At 38.2% G+C, this 16,710-nt stretch overlaps 1 pseudogene; it reads right to left on the reverse strand.

Moving 5' to 3' along the window:
* LOC127214269 (zinc finger HIT domain-containing protein 3-like) overlaps positions 1-15,249 on the reverse strand; it is a 32,982-nt pseudogene extending 17,733 nt beyond the window's left edge.
* Positions 15,250-16,710: the final 1,461 nt, after the last annotated feature.

A 16,710-nucleotide genomic window follows, 5' to 3' on the forward strand; every position in this document is an offset into this window, starting at 1 on the left:
AAACAGGTGTATATTGTCTTACATGAACAAAATAATTGCTTGAGTAAATGCATAGGCAAGTGAATAAGTAGATCTGGCACTTACTCGCCAAGTGGTGTTGATAATGGAGATTTGTGGTTCTACTTATTAAATTAAAAAAAAAAAAGCTGTAGGGACTGCTCAGGGATTATGACCACTTGTTATGGCAGAGGACTCTGATTCAATTCTTGTCATCTGAATAGTGGATCACAACTGTGTTCATGACTCCCGATACAGGGGATTTGATGAACATTTCTAATTTAAGTGGGCAACAGGCACACAAATGATCCTCAAGACTCACATGTAAGCAAAATATTCACAACATAAAACAAAATAACAGAAAAATTAAAAAGAATAGGAAGAATATGTGACTTCCATTTATGCAGTACGTCTATTGATCAACAAATGAAACACCCCCACATACTCTTCAAATATGTGACACACAGAGAATAGAAGAGCCTTAAAAATACAGAGAGGAAAGTAAGCAGATCAACAGAAAGTGGAGTGGGCAAGAAGAGAGACAAGAGAAGAATGTGATGAGAGCAGGGAGTGAGATAAGAAAGAGATAGAATGAGCAAAGCAAGAGAGAGAAGAGATAAAGAGACAAATAGGTGAGTAGTGAGAGAGAGGTTGAAGAACTACTACAAGAATGGGAGAAGAGAAGAAGGGTGTGGCACCTCGAGAAAGCTGCCTATTTTATCTTTTCCTCTGAATCCCTCCGTGCTAGGGTAAATTTTACCTTGACTTTCATAGCTCTTCTATATTTCTGTTTTCTAAGTAATATTTATCTTTAGTAATAATTTTGCTTCTATTTACAGTGCAGAAAAGAAGTTTATGAACTGTCATTCTGAGTTACTAGGGGAAGTCCTTCCATGTATTTTAGAACTTCCATTCACGAAAGACTTCTATTTCAGTTATTCTCAGTTGCTGAGCTATGAGTTCAACATGAAGACTGATTGCAAGGACCACAAAGCATGCTACAGCTTGAAGTGATATAATTTGGAAATATTTAGCATATTGCAAATAACATCTCTTTCCATGGAAAATCATCTGCCCAACCAGTGCCAACAGCACATCTTACTCTAAGTACCTGCATGGGTATATTGCACTGAGAAGTGTTCTCATAGCATTTAAGTAACAAGCTATCACTGTTGTTGCACTGAGACAGCTAGACAAATGTCAAATAAAATTCTGATATAATATTGGTCGATTTAGAAAAATGCATTGTGCAGAAAATAATGTTTCAGAGCTGTCTATTTTATGTAAAGCAGATCAAATGAAGAAGTGGAAAAACTATCGTAGCTCTATAGCCAAATGGATATTACACTTTTTGCCTAAATATTTCTAAACATCTACTTTCTGAAGGTATTTCCACTTTGGAGGCTTGGAGGACTGTTGAGGATTAAGGCTAGTCATAGGTTTTATCCAGAGACTGAGTCAGTTTTGGAAATTCTAGTTTGAACTTTATTTGTACACAATAGCAGCAACAAAACCATGAAGAAATAAAGGTAACTTTGATGGTTCTGACACTATTAAGCCAACCTCTCAGTTGAAATAATATGTCTTTCTCATATAGCTTTATGAAGCTAGTATCTTTCTACCTAATAACTGTTCACCCTAAACAGCAGCTGATTGGCAGCTCCTAACAGAAAATTAAAAGGAGCAATATGTATCCACTTTGTTTTAGGGAGTCCAGTCAAATAGTGCAGCAAAAACAGTGGATATGTCAGGGTTCTTCATTCTAACAAAGAAAATGTGTAAGCAAGGAAGTATGTTATCAGTCAAATGAAACATAGAAAGCCAGTTTGGTAATCACCAACTTTGGATGTTTAAGCAATTTACAAACAGGGGTAGGACTGAGCCTGCCATGGCTATAAGTTTATTTATAAGAATGAAATAAAATTGGGATCAAGCTGATTGTCCTAAAGAGATATTATAGGTTTATGGTGGATCTTCTTCTAGTTCATTAAAAATTAGGGATCACTACTACAGAGAATCGCTGTGCACTTTCTTGCTGGTTGATGGGCACTTTCCTCTGGCCTGCGATTGCTTTCTGCTTTCTTCCTTCATTATTTCTTCCCTTCCTCTTTCCTTTCCTTCCTTTCCTTTCTTCCTTCTTTCCATCTGCCCATCTATCTGTCGTTCCCTGTGTCTATTATGTGTGATTGTGTGTGTGTGTGGGGGGTATTGTGCTTGCATGTCCATCTCTCTGTTTCCATGTAGAGGCCAGAGATATTATTCTTTTTATCTCAACCTTACTTTTAGAGACAGTGTATCTTGCTGAACCTAGAATAAAACATGTTGGCTAGACTGGTTAGCAGTCTAGCCCCTAGAATATCTATCTCCACACCAGTAGCACTGGCATTTTAGGTGTGCCTAGCTTTTACATAGTGCTAGGGATCTTAACACAAATCTTCATACTTCAAACTGAGCCACATCTCAACTCTTACTCTTTATTTTTGGTTTGATGATCAATTAAAAAAAGTAGTTACTGGAGTCTCAGCTTTCTTATTTAAAAATAGTATTTATATGTCATACTTCATTGATGAACATGATTATTAAATGAAATAAATCATGGTGTATATAATAAAATGTACATCGTTTATAGTCTTATTGGTATTCATTAAAATTAAGATCTTTCTATATGGGTCTAATTGTTTCATATCTGCAATGGTCCAGAATACAATAACAACAGCATGGAGCCCCAGCTGATACATACTACCTTCTCTACTGGTGTCAAGGTATCCTCAGGTTTGGCTAAGCCTGAGGGTTCCCAGAGTAAACCCAGCTTTCTGAACCAAATATGACACAGTCATGAGACTAAATCATATGACCCATAACCTCACTTTTTCCTGTGGTCTAAGAGGAGCACTTCCATGCAGTCCTGAGCATATTAATAATGGTACCACATAAGACAGGTGAGCTCACTCTGGACACTTCCTATTTTCATCCTTTCATCTAACTTGCTATGATCCTCCAGCTTGGCTGTTTTAAACTGTCTGTTATAGTATTAGCATCCCTTGACAAGTTCTAGAAAATAGATGGTAAGGAGCCCAGGAGTGGAATTCCAGGCTCATGGGTAAAATCCATACAATGCTAATGGCAGCTCTATTCCAGAGAAACCTTTGTCTATTAAGTTGTCAAATAACCGGGGTTAATCTACATTTATTGCTGTGATTATATTATTTTAATATTTTTGCTTTGATTACCTTGATAACATTCTTCTAGATTAAACAACATAACATTAACAAACACTAAAAGAAAATAAAAATGTGAATGGATTTATTTGCATCTCAAAGAATTGCATAATGCGTCCAACATCTGCTTCTTAGCTGGAGTGTTACTCTCATTTATCCTGATGTGACTTCTGTCATTGTCTGGTTGTGGTCATGTCTGAGATTTGTACATGCCTGGCATCATATGACAGACTAGGCTATTGCTATTTCCATGCTTAAATTGTTTTTATGGCTCACAAGAAGTATATCAAGAAGCAAATAGCTAGTGACCAAGTGCCTGGAGCTTGCTATTCTCTTCCAACCTGCCTCAGGTGGTTCGGTGAAAGTGGAGAACCCTAACTCTGTCTTGTGGAGATGAAATCATAGAGGAAAGTACTGGGGGTTTTTACTTGGACAACGCTTTCTTCACCAACAGGTCCTGAGGAGACTGAGATGAACTACGACTGCACACTTCATGCATCAGGACTCATCCATTCCTCACACTTGCTAACTTGCTTCCTCTACAACAGCCCCAATCTCCACACATATTCTTTGTATCTAGACTCTACTTCCTTGCTCCAGTTTTTGAACTGAGTACTATTCTGCACTTCTTGATATGGGGCAGATGTGGATATCACCTGTTTTCCTGTCATGTAGCTTACTCCCAGTCTTAGATACTAGAAGTGGTTTCAAACTCCAGCCACATGCTAAGAACCTCACAAAGGACCAACGAATGTTGGAAAATCTTAACACAATCATATGACTTTATCTCAAAATAAGTAATACTTTAAACCAATTTATTGTATTTGTGGTTTTGTTTTTAAATATTAGAATGTTTACATGACTCTTGGGTGCCCTGGAGCTGGAGTTACAGATGGCTCTGAATTGTATTATGGGAATGCTAGGAACAAAATTCCAGTCCTCTGCTGGAATCCCAAGCAATGCTGGGAACAATAACCCAGTTCTCTTCAGGAAAAGCAGCCACTCTCAGCCACTAAGCCATTCCTCTAGCCCCTCACCGACTATATTCCTAAAGCTTTGTTTTTGTGTTCTTCCCTTGTGCCTTGACTGAAGGTTCTGGTTGATTTTATAGTGAACACAACCTTCAAAACTGTAAATTTCATGTGATATCAAATATGCATACTTCTTTATAAGTGAAAAATTCACATTTAGACATTATTTTAAAGTACATCTCAAAGTTTGGGGTGTTAAGGCTAAAAGAATGAGAATGTAACTCTTGGATAGAGCTCAGAAAAATCACTCAGAAGAAGGAAATGAAAGCTTGACTCCCAAGGATACAACACCTTCTTAAAGTTGGGCAGGGGTTGCACTATGTGGCACTGTCCCATGAACTAAAATTGCTGTCACAAAATATTTTGATAGGTGCTCACTCCTGCTTGAATATTGATAATAAATATTTGTCCAGACCCTAACACTTATTTCCAAAGTTTACAATGCACATATTGTATAAATATATTTTGATAAATAAACTTGGTAGCTGGTATATGAAATGTGTGTAAACTCTCTTTTTTTAAGCAGGATTTGAATTTTATAGACTGTAAAATATGGATATTGCTCTATTTATCTTGATGTACCTCAGTAAGAAGGTGGCTGCAGTGATTGGAAAGTCATACCACATATCTAAAATAAGACAGTTTATTTGGGGTTTAGGATATCCCCTGACCAATATGTATAACCATAACTATCTTGAAAAATTAGTTGTTCATTGCATAAATATTTTCAAGAGACCTGCCTAGAATGCTGAAGTATTTTATAAACACTGCAGGAGAAGAGGGTCTGGCTACTGCTCCGAACACAAGCCTCGGTGTTTGTTGGCTGTTGTAAGAAAAGAGTCCTTGCTAATGAGAAACATATAGGAGATCGGATTAACATGTTGTCCAATGTTACATGGCCTGAGTACTCATTAGGAAAAGTTGTTTTTTAAAACAATATTGTAGATCTTTAATAGCATGATTCCTATGACTTTTCCAGGTACCTATCCTGCCATTTACCTTCTTCTTCTATATTTAATCTCCCTTCCAGTCCCAAATAAAGCTGTGCCCTTCCTATTTCCCTGACAAGATCACCTGTATGCACTTCTATTCCTCTCTCAATTACCCGTAAGGAAACCATAATACATCTAAGTCTAGGTATAAATATGCATATGCATTTTAAGTGAAATTTTCTTACCTGTGCTAGCAATGCTCCCCACAATGATCAAATGGTCTAACAAATCACAACACAAGGAATTAGAAGCCCTCTTTTGAGTTGTTGGTGGGAATTTTCTGAGAGACTCCCCAAACATTACAGTCTATTGTTATTGCCATCAGTTGCCTCACAGAGGCACAAGGTAAGTCTCTGTTTATGGAGCCACCATGCAATTCAGATACAGGCCCCAGAGGCCCCCAAGCTGACACTGACATGAGAACCTCATCCCAGGGAATTGTCATTCATGGAACCATATGCTGTCATGGTAGCTTCTAAAGAAGGGAAGTAACCAAGAGTCCTCCTCAGCTATGACACCTATAAACCCCAACAATGATCAGCATGGCATAGTATCCCTAAGGGGGCAATAGTAACACACATATCTTGGTTATAACCAATACCTTTCTAGTTAGAAAAAAGACCCACTCAGCAAGAGAGAAAGTAGTCAACCATCCATGGATAATGTAGGTTTAGATCTTGGAGAATAACCTACAACTGTCTTACTAAACCAAACCAGCAAAGTCACAAACTACATTTTCAACATTTCTCCTTACATTCACAGTTAACTGAAGTCATCACCCCTTACCAAGGAAACTTCTCTTTGTAACAGACAGAGGCCATTATAGAAAACCACAACCAAACAAAATGCAGTGTTGTAGTGTCCAGTCTTAATGAATACATTTATAAAACACTCATACATCTAAGGCTCATGGAGCATTGCAGAAGGGTCACATAGAGTGTAAGGATCAGTAAGTTTGGTATGAGTATGTGTCTTCTAGTCTTTCAGACTTGATACTAATAAATACTTACTACATGATTGCCTAAATATGAACTGGACAAGGACAACTACAGATATGCTAATAGTAGGCACCAGAGATAGCTCAGGAGATATGAACTTTATACAAAGAACCATAGGCAGCTAAGGAATGCTAAGAGTGGGTAAGTAATCTTTCCCAGGAGAAGAACACATTGATTTGCTATCCCTCACAAAGTGATCAGCCTTGAGAATGTATATATGTAGCATTTTACACACTGAGTGTGTATTTAGGAATATGTGCACATATACATATATGTATATAACAACAATTAATTTAAAAAGTAGGATATGAATTTGAAAGAGAGCAAGGAAAGGTACATGGGAGTGTTTGGATGGAGGAAAGGAAGGGGGACATGATATAATTATAGTATAAACTCAAAAAATAAAGCCAACAATTACAAAGCATATTGTAAATGGTATGGGTAATGCAGAACAGTAAGGCCTTTGTTGCACATACTTCTCTTTTACTTATTCATTTATTCACTTAAAAGAATTCATTGATGGGACTTGGGAGATGACTCACTGGCTAAGAGTCATTGTTGTACAAGCACAAGGACCTGAATACAGATCTTTACACTTATCTAAAAACCAGAATGTGACCTCCATCCTCTAGACACCAGTACTGTAGGCAGGTAGAAACAGAAGAACTTCAGGTCCTTACAGACTAGAAGTCCTTGGGAATACAGATTAGGTATTTGGATATCCCTGCTCTAGCTTCAGTGAGAAACATTATTTCAAAAGAGTAAGGAGGCAGAGGAACAGAGAAGGGTAGTAAACAAGCTTCTTCAAGCATTCACACATACATACCACATGTTCATGCAAACACAAAATATTTACACTATAGTAACACAACTACACATATATGGCAAAGGTTTGAATTTTGGTTTGAATATGAGATAATCATGGTTCCAGATGATGGCACCATTTTGAGAGATGCTGGAAAAAGTTGCTCAAGAGAAGGGGTGTGCCTATGAAGGGCATGTCATATTTATAGCCCCTTGAACTGCACTATACCTCCCTTCCTTGAATTTTCCCTAACAGCCCTGAAAGAATGGAGGCAAATTCCCATTGACTGAGATGGCTCCAATCAATGCCAAAGAAACTTTTTCTCTCTTAAAGTTGTTGTTGTTGTTATTGTTGTTGTTTTGTGTGTGTGTGTGTGTGTGTGTGTGTGTGTGTGTGTGTTGAGGTGTTTAGTCACAGTATGACAGTATGGGTTTGCATCTCAGACACGACACTCTATCTTATACACTGCATGAAAATCGCCCATGTGATAGACATGTTAATGCTAAACAAGCACATTTAAAATAAGTCCAGATGGGTGGCTGAGCAGTTCAGTTTCTGGGTGTGCTAGGGATTTGCTGACTTTGCTTTCTCTCTATAGTCTTGGAGAGCTCTGAGGCAACCAGAGACAGCATAGAAGTTCTTGGGAATACAGATTAGATATTTGGATATCCCTGCTTAGGGAAGCCCAAACACTTTCAGCAAATTAATGAAAATATGCAGTTATCATAAAACGGTCAGACTTTATAGGAACATGAAGAGCAGTCTCTAGCAAGCTGATAGACTGCCCATTTTGTCTATAGTGCCACCATGTTCAGCCTCCCACATGGAACTCTGCTTCTTATCTCCTGCTTGCACTGTGCCATGGGTAGAAATGGTTTCCAATATGTTTCTTCCCTTCCTGCCCCAGTTTGACTAGACTGAGAGTGTTTATCTGCTTACACCAGGATAACCATACAAGTCTCTTAAATGTCTCCCCTGAAGGCTCGTTTTGGACTGCCCTCTCTGTTCTCACTAGCCACCTCAGATATCCTGAGTTTTGTAATTACTTTGCTTTGACTTCATTGCTCCCTTTTCTCAGTGACCAGAATTCAATTCCCTACATTCAACCATCAATCAGATATTTATGATGACCTGGTTTTGATGTGCTGAATGTTGCAAGATCCCAGCTGTGTTAGAATCTCTGCCTCTAATGGATGAGATAAGACACTGACAATGCACCTGGAATGTTACAAGAGCCATTTCAGTAGTGTCTACAACTTCAAAAACGTGTCTAGAGAACATTCCTGGCTGGCAAGGTTTGGAAAGGTAGAATAAGTCTAAGAAGCCACTCATTTGAAGCATTGTAGATGGAACAGTATGGTTAATAGAAGACATATGCAGAGGGTGAATTGTAGGAAAATATGTTTACTTTGAAAAGTATGACCATGTAAGCTTCCTGTGTGATAAAGAAAAAGCTTGAAGTGTGAGTTAAAGCCAAGTCCTCAGATGGTGTGGCACACCAGGCCAATGTATTTGAATCATGCACAGCTGACTTTGGAGAAATGCCAGTGTGTTCTGAAGTTTACATGCTGTATTATTAGCTGGATATATTTTTGTTTACACAGACATGATGTCATGAGAGAACATTGAGCTAAGAATCAGGAAAACTGCAGATTCGAATTCCTGATTGTTGCCTTTGCACCATCTTTTGAGATTACCAATGAAACAAATTGCCATGAACAAATCACCACTTGGCATTTGTGCTGCTGAAGTCTGTATGGGATTATGGAAAGCTGTAGGAAAAGTATGGTAGGGAAGAAAAATTGATTGCGGGGGGGGGGGGTTCTATAAACATTGAGCAGAATCAGAAAATACAAAAGCAGTTATCTTTAACCTTTTAAAATTAATACTGCACTACACAGCTCATGGTTAGAAGGGTAGTTATCTCTCCATTGTCTGTAGCAATACCCTGGATTATAAAAACAGCTAGTGGATTGTACTTAAATAAATAATCTTTAAAATCATTTATCTGTTCCACAGGAATAGCCGTAACTAAATGCATGCTAAAGAAGACATGGTTATCCATATGCCAGAAGGGAGTTCTTCAATTAGACACAAATCCAGAACAGTACATAGTTACACATGTACTAGATGGATGGCAGTCCATTTGGAAGATGTGGGACTATTCAAAGAACCATTGTGGTTTGTGAAGCAAGTCCCGCAGGTTTCTATCACCTGTTTTGGGACATCAGGGGGACTCTGGATTCCTGTCTGGGAGCTTAATCTTCCAGCCTTTGCTATGACATTGCATCTCTCTTAACTCCATTTGCTCTGCCATCCCAGGCTGATAGCCAAACAGGGGTTATGAAGAGCTTGTGAATCAGACTCTGGATGCAGCCCTAATATTTTCAGACTTTGAAGGAAGTCTTAGTCTACTGCAATCTTAAGAACAGTCACCTCGCTATGTCCAGTGTGAAGTATTACCTAAGTATATCCAGTGTACAGCATCAACTGACTGTGCCCAGTGTACAGGATCACCTGGCTATGTCCAATGAGTAGCATCACCTGGCTGTGTCCAGTGTGTAGCATCACCTCTCTGTGTACAGTGTACAATATCACCTCACTGTGTCTAGCATATCACATAATCTTTCTGTGTCTAGAGTACAGCATCACTTGGCTGTGTCTGGTGTGCAGAATCACTTGGTTGTGTCCAGTGTACACTTTCACCCTGCTGCATCTAGTATACAGCATCACATTGCTGTGTCTAATGTATAGCATCACCTTATTGTGCCAAGTACACAGCATCACCCCACTGTGTCCAGTGTACAGCATCACCCAACTGTGTTCAGTGTGCCATATCGCTTCACCTTTTTCAGTGTACAGCATCACCTGGATGTATTTAGTGCATGACTTCTTTACCCTCACTAACTAACCACATCAGAGCAGAGTCACTTATTATTTGATTGTGCTCTCTGCTCAGTGGAACAGCAGTTGCTTGAGGTACACTCATTCATACTTGAAGTTACTATGTTTGATTTTCAGTTTGACTCCTCTATTACATATCTACTATCAACTGCTTAAACATGTCAAACATCACCAGTAGAAGTGGTCACATATGTACTAAGAGAAGGGGATGTCACAACTGTGCTAGGTCAGTATCTGAAATTTGAGCAGAGGTAACCATATTCAAATTAATTACCCCATATTGATATTAACTATGCTGTGGATGCATTCATCTATAGTTATAAAACTAAACACTTATATGGTAGCTTTATACTTTGTGCATTTATCAGACTAACTACAGTAAGTTCTTTCTAAAGCCATGTGAACGTCATTCATCAGGAGATGGTTGTTAATACAGAGAGTCACAGCTGGTCAATGAACAGAAAATATAAGACTGCAGATTGTCCATCCTTAAATGTGACATCTATATTGAGCCGCTACTCTACTCAGGGGTTTTCTTGCAATAGGGGACAGAAAGAATATAAGAGCATGGTACCCAGATTTCATCCTACAGATGAAGGGAAAATTTTAATAAGGAGACAATGGCAATGAAAATAAATGCAAATATCACAGTGCTACAGACTGGTCAAAGTGAAAAATCAGTTTATCATTCATATTTTACTTGGAAGGGAAAAGCTGCATATACTAACCAAAACAACTCAGTTTCAAATAAGAGAAACTTACTTCATCATGTCCTGGACAAAGGTGTTTAAGATTAAGTGCTTCTCAGAGTAGAAGACAATGGGTTGATCATCCCACTAGCCATTCCCACAGCACTTTCTGAGTTCCTTTCTCCTTCCAGTGCTTGCACAGCTTCTTCCTGTGTGATGGATGGCAAACATGGTCAATTTCAGAACATACAGCTCCATTTCCCATCTAAGATATGTCTTTACCAAAGTGTGCCTTTGGTAAAAGCGTGCCTCATAAAATTAATTTGTCTTAATAATACAAATCTCTATTAACTTCCTCTAATGTCTTCCATTACCTTACCCCAACTTAATGTGTTTTTCCTGCTTTTTTTTTATTCACCTTTAGCCTGCTTGGCACTTATATGTAGCTACTGTACTACTGTAGCATAGAATAGTCACTCAAAAGTAGCAATCTTAAAGAATCCCTCCTTAAGCAATCATCAATTATTGATAGCTCATCAGCTAAGTGTAAGATTTTGTGAACCCCTTCCCCATCATCCATGGTAAGAAATTTGCCTTGCTTGATCCTCTGCATGTCTTGTGTTATATAGTCATAGCCTCTATTAATTCATATGGGAAAAGTTCCTATCCTATCTGGAAAATGCTGTTTCACTGTACACATTCACTACCTCAAGCTCTTACTGCCTTTCTGCCCTGATTTGAGAACACCCTTGAGTCTTGAGGAGGAGAAATATGACACAGGTATGCTATTTAGGGATGGATGCTGAAGAGTCTTTTATTCTCTGTGTATTGGCCAGCTTTGAGTCTCTGTATTAATCACTGTCTTCTGCAAAATGAAGCACACGGGCCCCATGGAAGAGCCTACAGTTCTTCTGCTAAATGGACAGAGTATTATACTGCTACATAAGTACTTAACTTTATAACCATAGATTAATGCACTTCTCAAACATGTTAAGACTGCTAATTTTTCAGTGGCTACAAAGTCCATGCTATTACACAAGGTACCTACTGTGATGTGATTTGTATGTACAATACCCTTAAATATTTGTTTTATGAGTGTTGACTCCACAGCAAGGAAGACAGTTTCCCATGAAATCTTTAAAACAAAAAGTCAAAATAAGTTTTCATCCTTTATTTTTGCTCTCTTTCTCGTCTGTTGCTGGAGTAAGAAAACACCAAGAAATACACAAGGAAATATTTCCCTTATTTTGTTCATCTTAGTAACTTTGTTTCTGATTCTGTACCTTCCATCAGGCAGCCTCTGTATCTTGAATAATGACTAACTTGAATCACATAAGCCAGCACCAAATGAAGAGCAAGAATTAACTTTGTGATACATTCCTATTATAAAAGACATTGTGCGGGTGTGTGTAAGAGAGAAGAATGGAGTTTCTCTAATAAGATCACAGCAAGCTATAATAAAAGAAGTAAGGAACCTATATATACTGTTCTGCAAATGGACAGCAATGGGTGTATTGGCCCAGTATTCAACTCCTTTTTGTGAAAAACACCCCACATATCAAGCATGGATCATCACAGAGTCCGTAAAATACAAGCAATTTAAGCCTGGGTATAGCAAAGTACTACAATTTGTAACACAACAGTGTGATTTTAAAAATTTAGTCGGCTTTAGTAGTATTTTAAAAATATATTTTTATAATTTTTAAAAATTTTCACAAACATATTTATTACAATGGAAAGGTGGAGTGGCATATTTTTTCAATTTCTTTTTATTAAAAAACGATTACTTTTTATATAATATATTATGATTATGGATTCCCTCCCTCTACTCCTTCCAGTTTCCCTGCCTCCCATCCCAACTGGATCCACTCTTCTTACACTTCATTAGTAAAGAAGATGCTTCTAATAGGTAATACTAAACTATAACAAAATAAAATATAAGACAAAAAGCTATCACGTGAATGTTAGATAAGACAAACCAACAGTAGGAAAAGATCACCAAAAGAAAGCACCAGAATTAGTGACTCCTTCCTTTACATACTCAGGAATTCCCTAAATACACTAAACTGGAAGCCATGCTGTATACACAGAGGACCTGGTCCAATTTCCCAAAGTCCTGGGTACCCAATGTTCAAGCACATGAGCCTATGTGAGAAATTTCACTTTTTATCTCTCTCCTTGTAGTCTGACTCTGTTCTAGTTATGGTTCTTATTGTATCAACAGGTACATGCTCTTTAGCAGATGGAAAAATCTTACAATGTGGGGGAGATTGTCTTCTCTATTCACCAACTATTCACCCTATGCCTTCCTCAGTACTGTTTCCTCTGGTAAACTATTAACAGCTTTTTCCCTACAAAATTCTGTCTCTTAAGCCTGTAAGAGAGCATGATCTGTGTCCCTGGCACCAACAGAAAGCCAGTGGTTTATGGGCAAATACTTCTCTCCAAGGTCAGTAACTCTTTACATATGAGCATTAATTTATAATCAAACACTGATGAATCATGCTATTTTACTGAAAAGCACAGTCCTTAAGTCAACTACCTAATCTAAAGCAAGAAATTAAACTCTAAACTAACATAAACACATTACAAGTCATTAGTGTAATTAAAAAGGAATGTATAATTAAAACATTTGTGTATTTTAGCTCAAATTCATCTGCGGTCGGAAATTTTAATGAACTGTTCATCAAAGAAGTCTCCGGAGTCTGGGATAAGTTTAGCATAACAAGAAACTGAATGTTTTCCTTCCTCGACTTCAGGAGCTCTGTTCCCTCTGGTTTATAAAAAGCAAGCTGTCATTGGTTCCACCAAACTAATAAGGATTCTAACTGGTTATGATTGCTTCCATGTTTTAGAGTGATGTTATCTTTTTATCCCTTAAGAATCGTGTTTTCCGTAATTACTTCTCTTTTGTCCTTTCCTTAAGACAAATGATTTTGTAATTAGCAATGAAGGAAGGAGTCGTCACTCCAAGACATCTGTCAAGTTGTCAGAAGTATGCCTCCCTGTAGCTATATTTAAACTTCCTGTTTAATAGCCTCTTGCTTTATTTCCCAAGAACATCTCTGAGGAATCATGCCTGGGATCCCCTAATGATCAGGTTCTATAAAACAGAGCAATTAGATTGTAAGAAATATGGCTCCCCAGTACCTCCTTTCAATTCACAATGTTCACCCCTTTCTCCTAATATTCTCTTCATCCAACATCCCACCCACATAGAGGTGTGTGCTCTGAGAGTTCTGACTTCAGAGTCTCACCCATGAGAGAGCTGGGTATGTCAACAATTAGGCTGACATTTCCCCCAAACTTCAGCATTCAGCTTTAACAATGTACTCTGCCTACAAATGAGTGGCAAGCTATTGTGAAGAATAGAATGAGTTCCCCGGAGGAGAGCCAAGCAGCACTGGCTCTGTGCTGTTCTCACATACCCTGCAGAGAGATGATATACATGCTAACATGCTTGCTGTTCTGTGTCATCTGCCTTTAGGGACAGTCTCCTGGTGACTTGTGAACCCCCACTCCTCAGAGCAGAATCCCGAATGACAAGAACATATTGTGGCATGCTGAAGAATATATAGAGTTTATCTCATGACTGATTCAAGATTACCACCAATTCGGATGCAATTCTGCCTATAACAGAGACTAGATATCACAAAATTTTCACTCTGCTGCAATCACTTCCTCTTTGTTCTCCTTCAGTCACTTTAACCCATGACTCCTGTTCTTTGTAAAAGAATGTCTTAGGAAGCCCAGAATGGTCACTGATTTCCTAGGACTTATCCACAGAGGTCAGAGAGAACAGGGATAGCAAATCTTAGCCTGATACTGACTTTTCTCTTACCTTGGTTAAGGCAGACAGGAATGACCATTCTGAAGAGATGGAAATTATGACATATTGACTACTTCCTGAAGAGATACCCAAACAACTGGTCTGAGTTCCAAGAGCCTACTAAGTCTTTGAATTATTGGAACATTGAGATACAATAAGAATATCTTTGCTTAAAGTACTTTTTCTCGAAGGCATGTTTGCCTTAAGGGCAGACACTATAAAATAGAAAGACCCCAGGATACACCCCCTCCGCCTACATGCACACACACAGAGGCCATATGCCATGTACTTTAATATAATTCTCTTTAAAGAGTTAGTGTTTTGAAAACAGCAGCAGAATTTTGATGGGGCTAGCAGGCTAGTCCTGGGTCCCTCACATCAAGTCCTGTGTTAGCTGTTTAGGTGCTTGAGCACTGTACAGGACTAGGGCAGAAATAAAACAACATGTGCGTGAAATGGTAGGAGCAGTAAGGAGCCCTCCTGCTTACTTCCGCAGTTCCTTCGGCCTTTATCCCTTCATGGAGTTTTTTACTTATGATTATATTTAGGATGAAATAAAATCCCAGGTCTCTCTAAGTTGCACATACTTTTTTGTATTTCAATGTCACTTCCCATTTGTGGTGACTGTCATGCTCCTTAAACTGTTTTCACTCCAGTTTCATCTTTCCTTAGACCATTTTTTGTACCTGTGTCAAAATAATCATTGTGAACTTCTTCTGACTGTCTTCCTGAATCATCTTCATCAAAGGGTTCAAAAGTATCCTTGATGGCTTTTGGGTATTTCATGCCTTTGCCTTACCTGACTTTATATTTTTAATCAGTGATGCCCATCTTTCATTAACAGTCTGAGCTTTTCGCCCTTTGACATACTTGCTTTTGCCCCAACTACTCCAGCCTAATTTCTGTAGGACAAGCTTATTGAAGATGTTGCAGAAAGCACAAATGTTAAGAATATATAAATGTTAGTCCAAACCTTGGAGTTGCCTGGCTTTCCTTGGTCTATTTCCTTGGTAATATCTTACAAATGAGAGTACTGATCCATGTCAGCTGTTTTATCTCAAAGTTGATTATTAGTCACTCAGTGAAAGAATTCAGCAACTACTTTCATCTGTTTTGCATTTGAGAGAGGCGATACCACTCTCCTTTTCACACTACTGTTTTTCACCTTTATGCATAAAAGTACTGTACCAGCTGCCATGGGATTTGAGAGCATTTGGTTTTAATAATAAAAGTACTATTTGAAGCTCCTACTCTGAAGATGCTATACCACATGCACCCACCATATTTAATCCTAGTGCTATTTTCTCTAACAGGGATTAAACAGGAAACCACCATGTAGACAAATAGTCATGTCTCCTTTCTGCTATTCCACTTGACTCTGGTCAATGATTGACATTGGCTTGAGTAATTCACAACTATTTGCGTCGATTTTAAAAACATAGAGGCAGAACTTGAGTGCAGAAAACTAATGTGGCTGAGGCTATGTAAGTACAATAGTTGCAGGTTCAATAATGAGTTAATAAATGCAATCCTAAGCAATTGGTGTAAACTGTATATTTGAAAATAATAGGTGAAGCTAAGGCAATGAGATAGTATAAACACATGAAAATCTGCTAGAAGAAATCTCCAACTGGTCATATCACATATGTTAACCTCATGTATATTGGAGTGATTCTTAAGTAGTATAGAGTGTGTAGCATTTGATGCTTATCAGCACCACACCTTGATGTCAGGTTATTTGAGAACCGAGGAGACACAAAAACATGCATCTTAAAAACTTACTTGTTTATGGGGGCAAGAGAAAACATAGAATTTGATAAGAAAATCTCATTTAAAAATAGCAGTAAGCTTTACCTGCAAGCAAGAAAACTGGGAGGAGACAGACTTCCTAGTACCTGAGAGATGGACACCGAATTTGCACCCCATGGAGAAACATGGAAGCTACAATGCTCAACAATGTGATTCATGATCCAAAAGCATTGTGGGAATACTGCCTGCATGTAATGAATATGTAACAGAATCTCTGAATCATGGGGAGAGACAGTCTCTGTGGTAACATATCTGGACTGATCAAGACCTAGAGGTATGCTTATCTGGGGTGTTTTGACACTCGATAATCCCTAGGAAACTGAGACGAAGCTTTTATGAGAAGAAAGCAAGAAAACTGATTTGATTAACATTCTGAAGATTGAGAATTTGAAATCTCAATTAAGTTTAATTATAGAAGAAGGAGCTTATCCATCTTGC

The sequence above is a fragment of the Phodopus roborovskii genome, unplaced genomic scaffold (genome assembly GCF_943737965.1).
Source record: "Phodopus roborovskii unplaced genomic scaffold, PHOROB, whole genome shotgun sequence".
In the NCBI taxonomy this organism is placed as follows: domain Eukaryota; kingdom Metazoa; phylum Chordata; class Mammalia; order Rodentia; family Cricetidae; genus Phodopus; species Phodopus roborovskii.